Raw genomic sequence first — 13028 nt, 5'->3', positions numbered from 1 at the left:
GGTCATTGCTACTGAAAGTGTAGTCCGGAGATCAGAAGTATCAGTGTCCCTTGGAGTTTTTTAGAAATACAGACTCTACCCGAGACCTACTGAAAGGATCTGCATTTTAGTAAGATCCTCAGGTGACTTATACGTACATTAAAGTTTGAGAAGCCGTAGTCTAGGGTACCACTCCATTCCCGATGTGGTAATGATATGGAAATAAGGGCCAAAGTTCCTATTATAGGTGTGAAAGCAAGTTAGCCTATAGACACAGCCAAGAGGTGGTCAGACAACCCCACGATGGTACCTTGCTGAAACGTGGGTGAAATCAAAAGGGAGGGAACGAAAGAAGGAGAAATGTTTGTTTTTTATGGTAGATAATCAATTGCTTTTTCTAATAAGGCTGTGCTATGGACTGAATGTGTCCCCCCAAATTCATGTGTTAAAACCCTGATCCCTAATGTGATCGTATTAGAAGATGGGCCTTTGGGAGGTAAATAGATCACGAGGGTGGAGCCCTCATCAATGGGGTTAGTGTTCTTATAAGAAGGGATATGATGACACAAATGAACTTATCTACGAAACAGAGACAGACTCACAGACACAGACAACAGACCTGTTGCCAAGCGGGAGGAGGCGGGGAGGGATGGATTGGGAGTTTGGGTTTAGCAGATGCAAACTATTACATATAAAATGGATAAACAACAAGGTCCTACTGTGTAGCACAAGGAACTATATTCAATATCCTGTGATAAACCATAATGGAAAAGAATATGTATGTATGGGCATATATATCTATATCTGAATCACTGCTGTACGGTAGAAATTAACACAACATTGTAAATTATATACTTCAATAAAATAAATTTAAAAAATAAAAAATAAGAAGGGATATGAGAGCTGACCCTCTGTCTTGCCAGGATGCAATGAGAGAATGGCTATCTGTAAACTAGGAAGCAGGCATGCCCTCACCAGACACTGAAACTTGCTCGCACCTTGATCTTGAACTTCCTAGCCTCTAGAACTGTGAGGAACAAATGTTGGTTGTTTAAGCCACCCAGTCTATGATATTCTGTTAGAGCGACATAAACTGACTAAGACAAGCTGGTTAGGTCAATGTAATAGGTGTATATCCATATTGCTTCTCCTACTTACTGGTTGACATTGATTGTAGGAGAATCTTGACCTGAAGAGATGGAGGCTCACTCTCTAGAGGCCCATATGAGCTGGACTGGCACAAGAGCCAGACAGCCTGTTGAGAATCCTCTTGCTACCTTTACCATATTCTATGGGAAAAGTAGAACAGGGAATCAACATAGTACAGGTTTACAGTTGGCTCTGGAGTTTACTGGGACTTGGGTTTATAACCTGGATATGATACTTAGTGGCTCTATGACTTTGGGCAAGTTATTTGACCTCTCTATGCTTCAGTTTCCCAAATTCAGTTTCCTAATTTGTAGAAAGGGGATGATAATAGTACCTGTTCAATAAGTGGTGGACCTTGTGAAAATTAACTGAGATAATGCCTTTAAGGTAAAATGCCTAAGCATAGTGCTTAATAAATGTAACAGCTGTTGATGTTGATATAATTTATTATTTTTATTATCACAAGGGAGGAGACCTCTTTTGTCATTGCTAATATTGGAGGGGATGGAGATTGGTAGGTATCTTGAGAAGACTTTGGAAAACACTCTTGAGGGAGAATGCAGATCTTTAGGATTTAACTGGTAGTCCCACGGAATTGCAGAACGTTCTCTAGCATTGCTCAACAGCCCAGGTGGATGGCGAAGGTATTTGGTTGGATTGATCTCAGGTGCAGCAGAAAAAGTGAGAGGATTAGGGGACTGGCCTGAGTGCAGTTGAAGACCTGGAAGCATAGGTTTACTGTTCAAATCTTCAAATCATTTTAGAAGGAACTGGTGTCACTCAGTGGTTAGAAGCACACTCCACTTCTCAAATTTTAATTCTTTGGAGACGGTGACACGCTTCTGCCTCAGATACTTAACTGATGAGATATGCAATGCAATACATTTTCATTTTCTGATGGGCATTTTTACATATTCATTGCATTAAATAATCTTGAACAAATGACCTATTTGGTTTTTAAGTTTATGAAAGCATGGATTTAAGGGGATTTGAGAAATGTATTCTCAATGGTGTAAAAGAAGTATCTATAACTTAAGTCACGAGGAGTTTACTCATTCATTCATTCGACAAACATTTACTGAGTGCCAACTATTACAAGGCCAGCTGCTCTAAACATAGTTGAAAAGGTCCTTCCCTTAAAGATGGTGAAGAAAATATTGACATAACGGTAATAGAGAAGATAATGCCAAAACAAAGCTGCCCATCAAGTTCTCAGTGGGTTCAGAGGATAGAGCTTCCTTCATGTGGGAGAGAGAGGAGAGAAAGTGTGGTTAGGAGGGAGCTTGAGGAGGCGGGCACGCTTGGCCTTAAATTTGAGAAGTTAGAATTGCACGTATGGTGTTGGAAGGAAGGATGAAAAGCTTTAACAAAGTAGTGGAAGTTTGGGTTGTGTTGAAGAAAGTGTGGGCCAGTGGATGGCCCTAGTGATACGAAATAGGGGAAGATCAGATGTAGCCCCAAGAGGTTTGGGCCAGTATCTGATAATGTCTGTTGAAATCTCCAGCACCAAGTATAGTTCCTTCCTTACCAGGTACCCAATACATATTTACTGAACAAATGAATGAATGAGGTGAATTTTATTTCAGTTTAGGGAGAACCTCCAAGGCCATTCTTTAAACATTATAGGCAGTGGGTAACCACTGACTATTCATTTATTCAACAAATATTTACTGAAGGTTTTCAAGCAGGGAAATGGCATGAATTTGAACTGTGCTGCAGGAAGATCAATATTCCTGGTTCACTTCCTGGATCTACAGCATAGATGTATATAAAGAGTTTGTCCAGGAAGCATTCTCAGGGCAGAGTTAGTTCAAAGAAGACACTCAGCCTGACTAAATCAAAGACCCCACCCAACACCTTTCTCCCACCTCCTTTACTGTGACACTGTGGCCCTGCGGGTCGCTGTCTCATCGCTAGCCAACCACTGCAGAAGAAATTGGCCAGTTGTGGAAGGAATTGATACAAGCTGGTTTCATGTTTTTCAGTTGCTTACTTGCTTGCTACTTTCCCTAGATGTCCCATCTTTAGGGGTCTGGAGGGTGTTAGAAAAATGATTTTTTATACCACAAAGTATCTAGAATATTCTGTATCTTTCAGGTGGAAAGGATTCATAGTGAAACTTCCGAAAGACTGTGGCTAATTTGACTTGCATGTTGAGCGGCTTCCTGGACATTTTCCACAGGAGAGTTGGGATTAATGAACTGTCGCTGTTATTCCTGGAGCGGGGCACTTCGGTGCTCTAGCCAGCCACCCCAAGAGACCATGTGCGCATGTCATAACAGGGTAAGAAAACAGAAGCAGCTAATGCTCTGCAAATTTTAATGGTATTTCTCTGTCTCCACCTTGAAATTATACATGGATCCTACTTTTTAATATTTTTCTTAGAGGAAAAAAATAGCCTCTTCTTTTTTTTTTTTAAATTATTTTATTTATTTATTTTATTTTTGGCTGCGTTGAGTCTTCGTTGCTGCGCGCGGGCTTTCTCTAGTTGGCGGAGAGCTGGGGCTACTCTTCATTGTGGTGCGCGGGCTTCTCATTGCGGCGGCTTCTCCCATTGCAGAGCACGGGCTCTAGGCGTGCAGGCCTCAGTAGTTGTGGCTCACAGGTTAGTTGCTCCGTGGCATGCGGGATCTTCCTGGACCAGGGCTCGAACACGTGTCTCCCGCATTGGCAGGCAGATTCTCAACAACTGCGCCACCAGGGAAGCCCCTCTTCTTGCTCTAATAAGAAAAATAAGTTTGTAATTAGATGTTAATGGTATCAATCATCTCTGCCCAAGAAATGTTATTAAAGGGGATCAAGCTACTTAGTCCCTTTATGGCAGTTACTGAGTCTAGTCCATGGATGTTTGCCATGGCCTACCAGAGTTATCTGTCTTAAAGAGTCCCAAACAATTTGGACTTCTGCAAAACAAACAAAAAAGTGGCCTGAAAAGGGATGGATAGTAATTACTACTTAATATTACCTTGGATTAAAAAAAGACATGAAGGAAAATCCTTTTTGAATGCAATGCTCTTATGTGCTGTAAGTTTTGTCTTGCTAGTTTTTTTTTTTTTTTTAATTTTTTTTTTTTACTTTGGGTTTATTTATTTATTTATTTTTATGGCTGTGTTGGGTCTTTGTTTCTGTGTGAGGGCTTTCCCTAGTTGTGGCAAGTGGGGGCCACTCTTCATCGCGGTGCGCGGGCCTCTCACTATCGCGGCCTCTCTTGTTGCGGAGCACAGGCTCCAGATGCGCAGGCTCAGTAATTGTGGCTCACGGGCCCAGTTGCTCCGCGGCATGTGGGATCTTCCCAGACCAGGGCTCGAACCCGTATCCTCTGCATCGGCAGGCAGACTCTCAACCACTGCGCCACCAGGGAAGCCCCTCTTCTTGCTCTAATAAGAAAAATAAGTTTGTAATTAGATGTTAATGGTATCAATCATCTCTGCCCAAGAAATGTTATTAAAGGGGATCAAGCTACTTAGTCCCTTTATGGCAGTTACTGAGTCTAGTCCATGGATGTTTGCCATGGCCTACCAGAGTTATCTGTCTTAAAGAGTCCCAAACAATTTGGACTTCTGCAAAACAAACAAAAAAGTGGCCTGAAAAGGGATGGATAGTAATTACTACTTAATATTACCTTGGATTAAAAAAAGACATGAAGGAAAATCCTTTTTGAATGCAATGCTCTTTTCTTATGTGCTGAAAGTTTTGTCTTGCTAGTTTTAACAAGAATTAATTAACTGGCGCCTAGAAGAGAGAAGGAAATCATTCCTGATCTTGGCAAGGTCCTAAAACAGTGAGATATGGGCAAATAAAGAATGTTGTCATGATTAGAACCTTGGTGTTCAAAGGAAAAATTATGAAACCTGCATTTATTGAATAAACAATTATACAATATGCCTTACATTTGATTAATACTTCATAATTTCCAAAGTGCTTTAGCATCAGTTTCTTCATTTGTTCCTCACAACAGCCTTATGAAGTAGATATTTATTATGCCCATTGTTCAGAGGAGAAAATTAAAGGTCAGAGAGATTTAGTGGTAGTGCTATTATTTGAACCATGGCTGGTCTGACCCCAAGCCGGTGCTCTTTCCACTGGTGCATGTATTCAGTGTTTGTTTTCTTTTTAATTTTAAATTTTTAAATACAATTATTGGCTATATTCCCCGTGTTGTGCAGTACATCCTTGAGGCTATCTAACACCCAATAGTTTGTACCTCCCACTCCCCCACCCCTATATTGCTTATCTCCCCCCGCCACTGGTAACCACTAGTTGGTTCTCTATATCTGTGAGTCTGCTTCTTTTTTGTTATATTCACTAGTTTGTTGTATTTTTTAGATTCCACATATAAGTGATATCAAACAGTATTTGTCTTTCTCTGTTTGACTTATTTCAGTTAGCATAATGCCCTCTAAGTCCATCCATGTTGCTACTAATGGTAAAATTTTGTTCTTTTTTATAGCTGAGTAGTATTCCATTGTGTGTATATGTGTGCGTGTGTGTGTGTGCACTTGTGTGTACATCTCACATCTTCTTTATCCATTCATTTGTTGTTGGACACTTAGGTTGCTTCTATGTCTTGGCTATTGTAAATAATGCTGCTATGAACATTGGGGTGCATGTATCTTTTTGAATTAGTGTTTTTGTTATTTTTCCGATATATACCCAGGAGTGGAATTGTTGGGTCATATGGTAGTTCTAGTTTTAGAAACGTCCATGCTGTTTTCCACAGTGGCTGTACCAATTTACCTTCCCATTCAGTGTTATTTTTAATGATTTTAACTATTGAAATTAGTTTTTGACCGTGTTCTTCTAGACTAATGAGAAATACATATTTTTTTGGGAAGGGTATCATTTTTTTCACCAAAATCCTTTAGGACCAATAAAGTCAAATAAGTCACTAGGAGACCAGGAGAATGGAAAACATTATTAAAGAGTATAGAAATAAATGTATATTTAATATTTGATAGAGAGTAAACTAAAGGGAAAGGAAAGAATAATGGAAAAATTTTGCCAAAAGGCTTTTCAAAGGGAAAACATATGACTCACTGAAAGATGATGCACTAAATGGAAATGAGATAAATAATGGAAAACTGTAAATGATTAATGCCTTGGTATGTGTGTATTCTGACAAAGACAAAACTGCTTTCACGAGATGAAGCAATATGCCCAGCATTGAAAGGAAATAGGGGAAATGAGCATTAAATTTTAAGTGTCTCCCATAGGTTGTTTTCAAATCCCATAGATGATCACTGGTTTTTTTTTTTTCCCTTGGTTTTGCTTTCGGTTGTCTTGTGAACAGTATCTCTGATTGTGTGCAAATCTTTATTGACAATTTAATGGCTTCCTTTCCCGATTCAAGTCTTGAGACAGTGTCCTTAGCTAGCTAACAGAATATTTCACCTCTCGTGGATGTAAATCGAATGCATGCAGAACACAAGGCAGATGCTGGTTGGATAGCCCGCTCAACTGACCTCCTTGGGAATCCCTCTTGCTCTCCTTTGTCTTGAGCTCTGACCCAGCCATACTCTGAGGCAATGAGATCAAGTGGCTTCGCAGCCAGCAGTCATCAGGCAGAGGAGTGACAGCTGAGCTGCTGGGAGTAAGCTCATCACATAATTCAGTTCCTTTCTTGCTGTGGCCTTAACTTGCCACCCTCTTCTAGGCTTCCCTGCCCTGGCAGACACAGTTGCCACTATCTGGAAAAGCCCTTTGCTTTCTTCTTCTCTTGGCTGGCTCCTGCTGTTTCTTTGAGAATGGGTCCTTTTGCTTTGTTTGGAACCCACTGGCTAAGGTGCTGCCTCGGTGTGCTCCCTCAGCACCTGGTACCCACACACCTCTCCTCACTCCGTGTTGAAGTCATCCGTTCACTCGTGTGTCTTCCCCAGTGTTCTGTGAAAGGCGTGAGCCTGTTGACTGGGCCCAGCACCTGTCTGCTGCTCAGTGCCCACAGGCTGAGGGACTCCATTAGTGACAACCACCCCAAATTATTTCAGACAGATTATTACTGCTGTGATTATTATTACTGTTGTGCAAGAACTTCTAGACAGCAAAGCAAACAGGTGCATTTTAAAGCAAATAATTCTTTGGTCTTAATTCACAAGGCATGGGCATATCCTATTTTATCATGTGATTGAGAAAACCTTTGTTCAAAAAATTCTATTTCCTGTAACATCCTTAGCTTCTGACAGGGGGCAGCAGAGACCATGAAAACAAAGGCTGGCCCTTCAACTGGTAGCTTACAAAATTTTGGAGCCAGACCTTTAACAACTTTCAGCAGGAACTAGCCCATGATAGCTGACAAACCTCACTGTGGAATAAAGACTTTAAGGTAGACTGGCTTTTATTAATAATATTCCTTGAAGGCAATATAAATAATTTACGGGGTTTTTTTTAAAAGAAAAAATAATTTATTTTTAATGCAACTAATCATCTCCCTCGTTTTATTACTGAGTAGGAAAAACTCTCTTCCTCATATGTGTTTCCCCTTTACTACTCACACAGAGCACTTCACTTCTGATACTTTTGGTCACCAAATGTGTGGAGTTTTTTTTCCCTCCCCCCAAGCAATTCACTATGACACCAAATGGGTGTCCTATAAATTCAATTCTGACACTGTCTACCTGGAGATAGCATCAAATCTCACAGGTTAAGAGCTCAGTCCCCACAAGACTGATGCCATGCTCCCAACTTCAGATGCCAATCTCAAGTCCCATGTTGTCACCTGTATTTGTGACCGACTAGCTATAAATTTTTGTTCCCATGGCCCCCTCCTTGGGTTTGATAATTTGGTAGAACGGCTCACAGAATTCAGGGAAACAATTACATTTACTGGTTTGTTATAAAAGGGTACGATAGAGGATCTAGATAAACATCCAGGTGGAAGAGGTGCAGAGCTACCAGGTTCCCTCTGAGTGCACCACTCTCCTAACACCATGTGTCACCAGGCTGGAAGCTTCCCGAAACCCACTTACATTTGGGATTTTTATGGAGGCTCCATCACACGGGCATGATCAACCATTAACTCCATTTCTAGTCTCTCTCCCATTCCTAGAGGATAAGGGATGCGGCTGAAATTTCCAAGCTTCTAACCATGGCTGACTTTTCTGGTGACCATCACCCATCCAGGAGCCCACCAAGCTTTGCCTTCTTTCACCCAGGAAATTCCAAGAGATTTCGGATTCTGCGTCAGGATCTGGGGGCAAAGGTCAATATATTTATTTTCTATTATTTCATAATTACAAAATCTTTAAAAAGATAGGTGCTTATTTTTTTGCTAGTGACTTGTAAAATGATGCTAGAGCATGAGATATTTCCAGTTGGTCTTAGGGAGAGTGTCAAGATTTGCAAATTATTACCAGATGCTGGGGTTACCTTCCCTTTCCCTGCCTTGGGAAAAAAAGACATAAAGTAAAGAAGAAAACAAACAATGAAAGCAATTGAAGTAATAACTAAAGTAAATAGCCGGAGCCTAAATCACCCCTCCCCCACCCATCATGGCATGGGGGCCAGTCTCATGCCTCACGTACTTTTTATGTCTAGTGCCCGGTACAGGGCCAGGCAGGTGCCCAGCAAACGTGTGGAACTGAACAAGCATCTCTGGTCTGATCACATGTAAGTTCTCCAGGGGAGTTTCTGAGTTGTATCTCACATCTAGTTGTCCCATAAATACACAAGGTGAGGAATTTGCATTCGGAAACGTGATCACCCTAGGTCTAACTTCAGGGACTCTGTTAATGTTCTGTTATTTAAAATCATGAAAAGCAGAGTGGGGGAAATAAAAAGGGCGAGATTCCATGTGGTTGCCAGGTGGGTGTGCACAGGCAAGAAACATGCAGGTGGGCTGGGTCTGTTTGGCAGAAAGTTGATGCTCAGTCCACGTGGTCAGCTTGAAACTAGGAATACAAAAGAAATGGGCAGTGTATCCTAAGGTTCTCTGCTGTCCTTCTCCCTCTTAGTCTAGAAATCCTGGGTAGTTCAGCTCTAATTCCCTCATGTCCCTCTTTCCAGCATTGCTGCAGTACCTTTGTTAACTGGAGCTTCCCAATTTTTTATTGTGTTGGTAGTTAGACCTCTTCCCCATCCATGTCTGTTAAATTCTGTTTGTACTTCTTGGAGGCAGATTTGAAAGCTGGGCTCTTGGCAAGTAATAAGAGCCTGGCCATTTCTTTTCATAATAACTCAGAGCCTCTTACATTGGCTTTCATGGTTCATACTGTTTGTAGAAGACAGCCATTCTCTTAAGGGACAGGACAGGTATTAGGAAACCTCTCCTACTAGAAGAGTTAGATGAGACTCAGAGAGGGGACATCCTGGCCCTGCTGGTCACCTAGATTGTTACTGGCAGAACCTCGATGAGAATCATCTCATCCAGACTCCCCTGGGACAACTCATCATGCTCATTCATCAGTGGGGCCTAGTTTAGTGACGGGACAGGGGAGATCCTGAAACATGGGATCAAGGGAGGGCATGCGTATTCAGGTTTAGCACAGTGTCTGGCTCAGTGCTGTCTTCAGTATGTGGTAGACTGCTGTGATGGGGATCGCGGGGTGGCCCAGCCATGGAAGCAGTAGACAGTGTGGAGGATATAAGGGGAAGGCTTTCACTGGAGGCAAACATTTCCACGGAAAGGGATATGGGTGGAGACATACCCAAGGAGATGGTGATCAGGGGAATATTCTTCCAGGGGGACAGGGGATCTTGGGGTGTCTTCTATTGGGCCAGGCCAGGCCTTATTTTATTCCGTTGCCACAACAGCCTTGGAAGTATTATTATGCCCATTTGTCAGCTGGGACTACAGAGTCACAGGGAGGCCAAGTAATTCCCAGGATAGTTGCACTGAAGACCTCTAGGAACTCCATTCACATGAAGTACCATGTGAACGAAGCCCCCTGGAATTATTAGAAGGCAGAGGTCACACCTAGGCTGTTTGGCTCCACAGCCTGGGTTCTTAGCACCTCTTCAAACTGCATTTTCCAGACAACCTTTTCTGGAACCCAGCATTGCCCAGTCAGGCCCTCATTCATGTATGTCTCCAATCTAACAAGAGAGAACATTGCATAGGTTGTAGCTGTTGGGGAGAAAAATGATCTCTGGACTCAGGGTCAGAGGCTGGGGTCGAGTCCAGGCTCTGCTCCTGACCTGTGTGACCTTGGCCAGTCACCTCACCTCTTCACACAGTCATTTGCCATCTGTAACATGAAGAGAAAGGTGTACACTTCTCTCAGGCTTACGGCGAGGACTCTGTGAGATTAATGAATGTGAAAGTGCTTTGTAAGCTGTGAAGTTCTGAGCAAACGTAAGGGTTCGTACAAATCAAGGGAAGAAATGGGGCCAGCAGGCAGCCATTTATTATGTGGGCTGATATGTATGCAGATTATGGACTTTTTATGCTTCATTTGCTTCTGTGAAAAATGTACAAGTGACGATGTCTTGAGTCTGCAAACAGAGGATGGGGCCTTTGTGTGTGCTGCGGATGTTGCAGAGCCCGAGGGAGGGGGCCAGGAAATGAAAACCATGTGGCTCTGAGTTGGGCCTTGAAGCTTCAAGCTTCCCCACAAGGAAGAAGAGAAAAGAGCGTGCTAGATGTTCTTGGGTGATAACAGGGAGAAGTATGAACCCAGCCTAAGTTCCTTGGCTTCTTGTATTTCTCTTGAGCAAATGTTTCTGTTCTTGAGGCAGCTTAACAGCAAAATCACCTTTCATTTGTTGAAATATGACAAAATTGGGCAGAATCAGAGGCTCAGGATGCTGTAAAAATGAGCTATAAAATTTAAATAAGTCTTAAGTGAATTGGCCTCGGGCATTTCCTTGAGTTGAAAAGAAGAGGAATTGTGTGAACGTGGATCTTGCTTTTTCTTACCATCCTCTACTATGGGGGCCATGACTGTATGCAAAAGAGCTCACGCTTACAATTCTAGTCTTTAAGAAGAAAGAGCAAAGAAAGTTCTTTTTAACCCATCATTTCCCCCCCCAACCCACTGTTATAGGAAGCATCTGGCTAGGTTGTCTAGAAAGGCACACTCAAGAACTTCCATCTGTAAAGATCTATAGTCTGAGGGTTGCAAGGTAATGATGTTTATCAGGCTGTGAATAAAGAAAACAGAATGGATACTTGTGAATCGGACGGAGCTACTAGGCAGGACGGAAGTCAAAAGATTTTTGACCTCAATTTGGAAAACTGAATTAGCTAGAAGGATCATAACACATGTGTGCATGTATATGGGGGTGGGGGAGAGGAAGAGAGAGAGAGGTTCTGGGAAGAGAGAAAATTTTAATAACATACAGGTGCTATGATCAGGCATGAACAAAAAATAGCTCTCACATCAAAAATACTGAAGCAGAGGAGAAGTACTGATATTTGTCATATGAAGCTCTCTAAACAGATTAAAACTACATCTCTGAATTAAAGGGGCAGCTTCTCAAACATCTACTTCAGTAGAGAGCTTTCACCCCACGTGACTGAGATTAGCAACAAACCCCTCGTAAAATCAAATTAATGAGATGATCCCTGGTTATTGAGAAAAGGAACAGGAAAAAAGAGGGAAAGTGACTTTTCTCGTAGGAATGGTCAGTGGTTTTATTTTTTTTTTAATTTATTTAATTCACTTTATTTTTGGCTGTGTTGGGTCTTCATTGCTGCGCGGACTTTCTCTAGTTGCGGTGAGCGGGGGCTACTCTTCGCTGCGGTGCGCGGGCTTCTCATTGCGGTGGCTTCTCTTGTTGTGGAGCACGGGCTCTAGGCATGTGGGCTTCAGTAGTTGTGGCACTTGGGCTCAGTAGCTGCAGCACGCAGGCTCAGGAGTTGTGGCGCTGGGGCTTTTTTGCTCCGCGGCATGTGGGATCTTCCCAGACCAGGGATTGAACCCGTGTCCCCTGCATTGGCAGGCGATTCTTAACCACTGCGCCACCAGGGAAGCCCTGGTCAGTGGTTTTACATTCGAATTTTTGAAAAAATTCATTGACTCTTAAGAGTTGGAATAATTTCAGAGATTCTTTCATCCAACTCCCCTCAGATGAGTAAACTGAGACCCAGAGAGATTCAAAATCTCGCCCAAGGCCCACGATGGGAAAGGGGCTGAGCTAGTCTACGCTCCAGGCCTCTGTCTGCACCCTGGATAAAAAATCACATTGGTGAGGCTTCCTCCTGAGGCTGGGACTTAGGATGTGGGGGCAGTTGCTCTGGGATAAAAAGAGGCCTCTTTTAATATTCCCTCGTTTTAAAAGTTTGAGTTTAACATCTGCTACAGAGAGAGGAAAATAAATTCCACTGACTTCCTTTTTCATTTTCTTTTATTTCTCATTTAAGAGTGGAGGTGGAAAGAGGAGCTCGAAGTTGAAGACAGTAATATGAGCCATGAAAACACTGTGTGATCCACAATTAGAAAGTGAAATGCTTTACAGATGCCACCAAAAAAAAAAAAAAAGAAAGAAAAGAAAAAAGAAAAAGAAAAGAGGAAAAGGCAGTCTTGAACCAGGGTACATCTCTTCACTTTCCACATCAACCAGGTAAAAGGAATCAAATGCTAATAAACCACATGTCCGCTAGAATCCTTCTTGAGTATTTATTCACTTGGCACAAGTGACAGTAGTAGACTATATGTAACATATGTTTTTTATTCAGAAGATTTCTGTGTTTCTTCATTCTAGTTCTGAGCTAATCAAAGTGGACATCCGTGTCCTGGAGGTTCTTTCTTCACAAATCTAGAATCAGACTCGGAATTCCAAGCATCGAGAGGGGCTGGTATGTGACTAGTTGCTGTCAAAGTACTGGGACTCAAACTTGCCGACCTAGTCAAAGCAGATGTAAGTTCATTTTTGGGTTTGTCCATCTCTTTACACCAGGTACTCACCCCCTCCCTATTCAAATTCTCCCTATAGTTAGCTATCTTTCCCAAAAGGCACTTTAAAAA

Source organism: Balaenoptera musculus, chromosome 7 (genome assembly GCF_009873245.2).
Source record: "Balaenoptera musculus isolate JJ_BM4_2016_0621 chromosome 7, mBalMus1.pri.v3, whole genome shotgun sequence".
NCBI lineage: Eukaryota > Metazoa > Chordata > Mammalia > Artiodactyla > Balaenopteridae > Balaenoptera > Balaenoptera musculus.
This window is presented reverse-complemented; position numbering follows the sequence as displayed.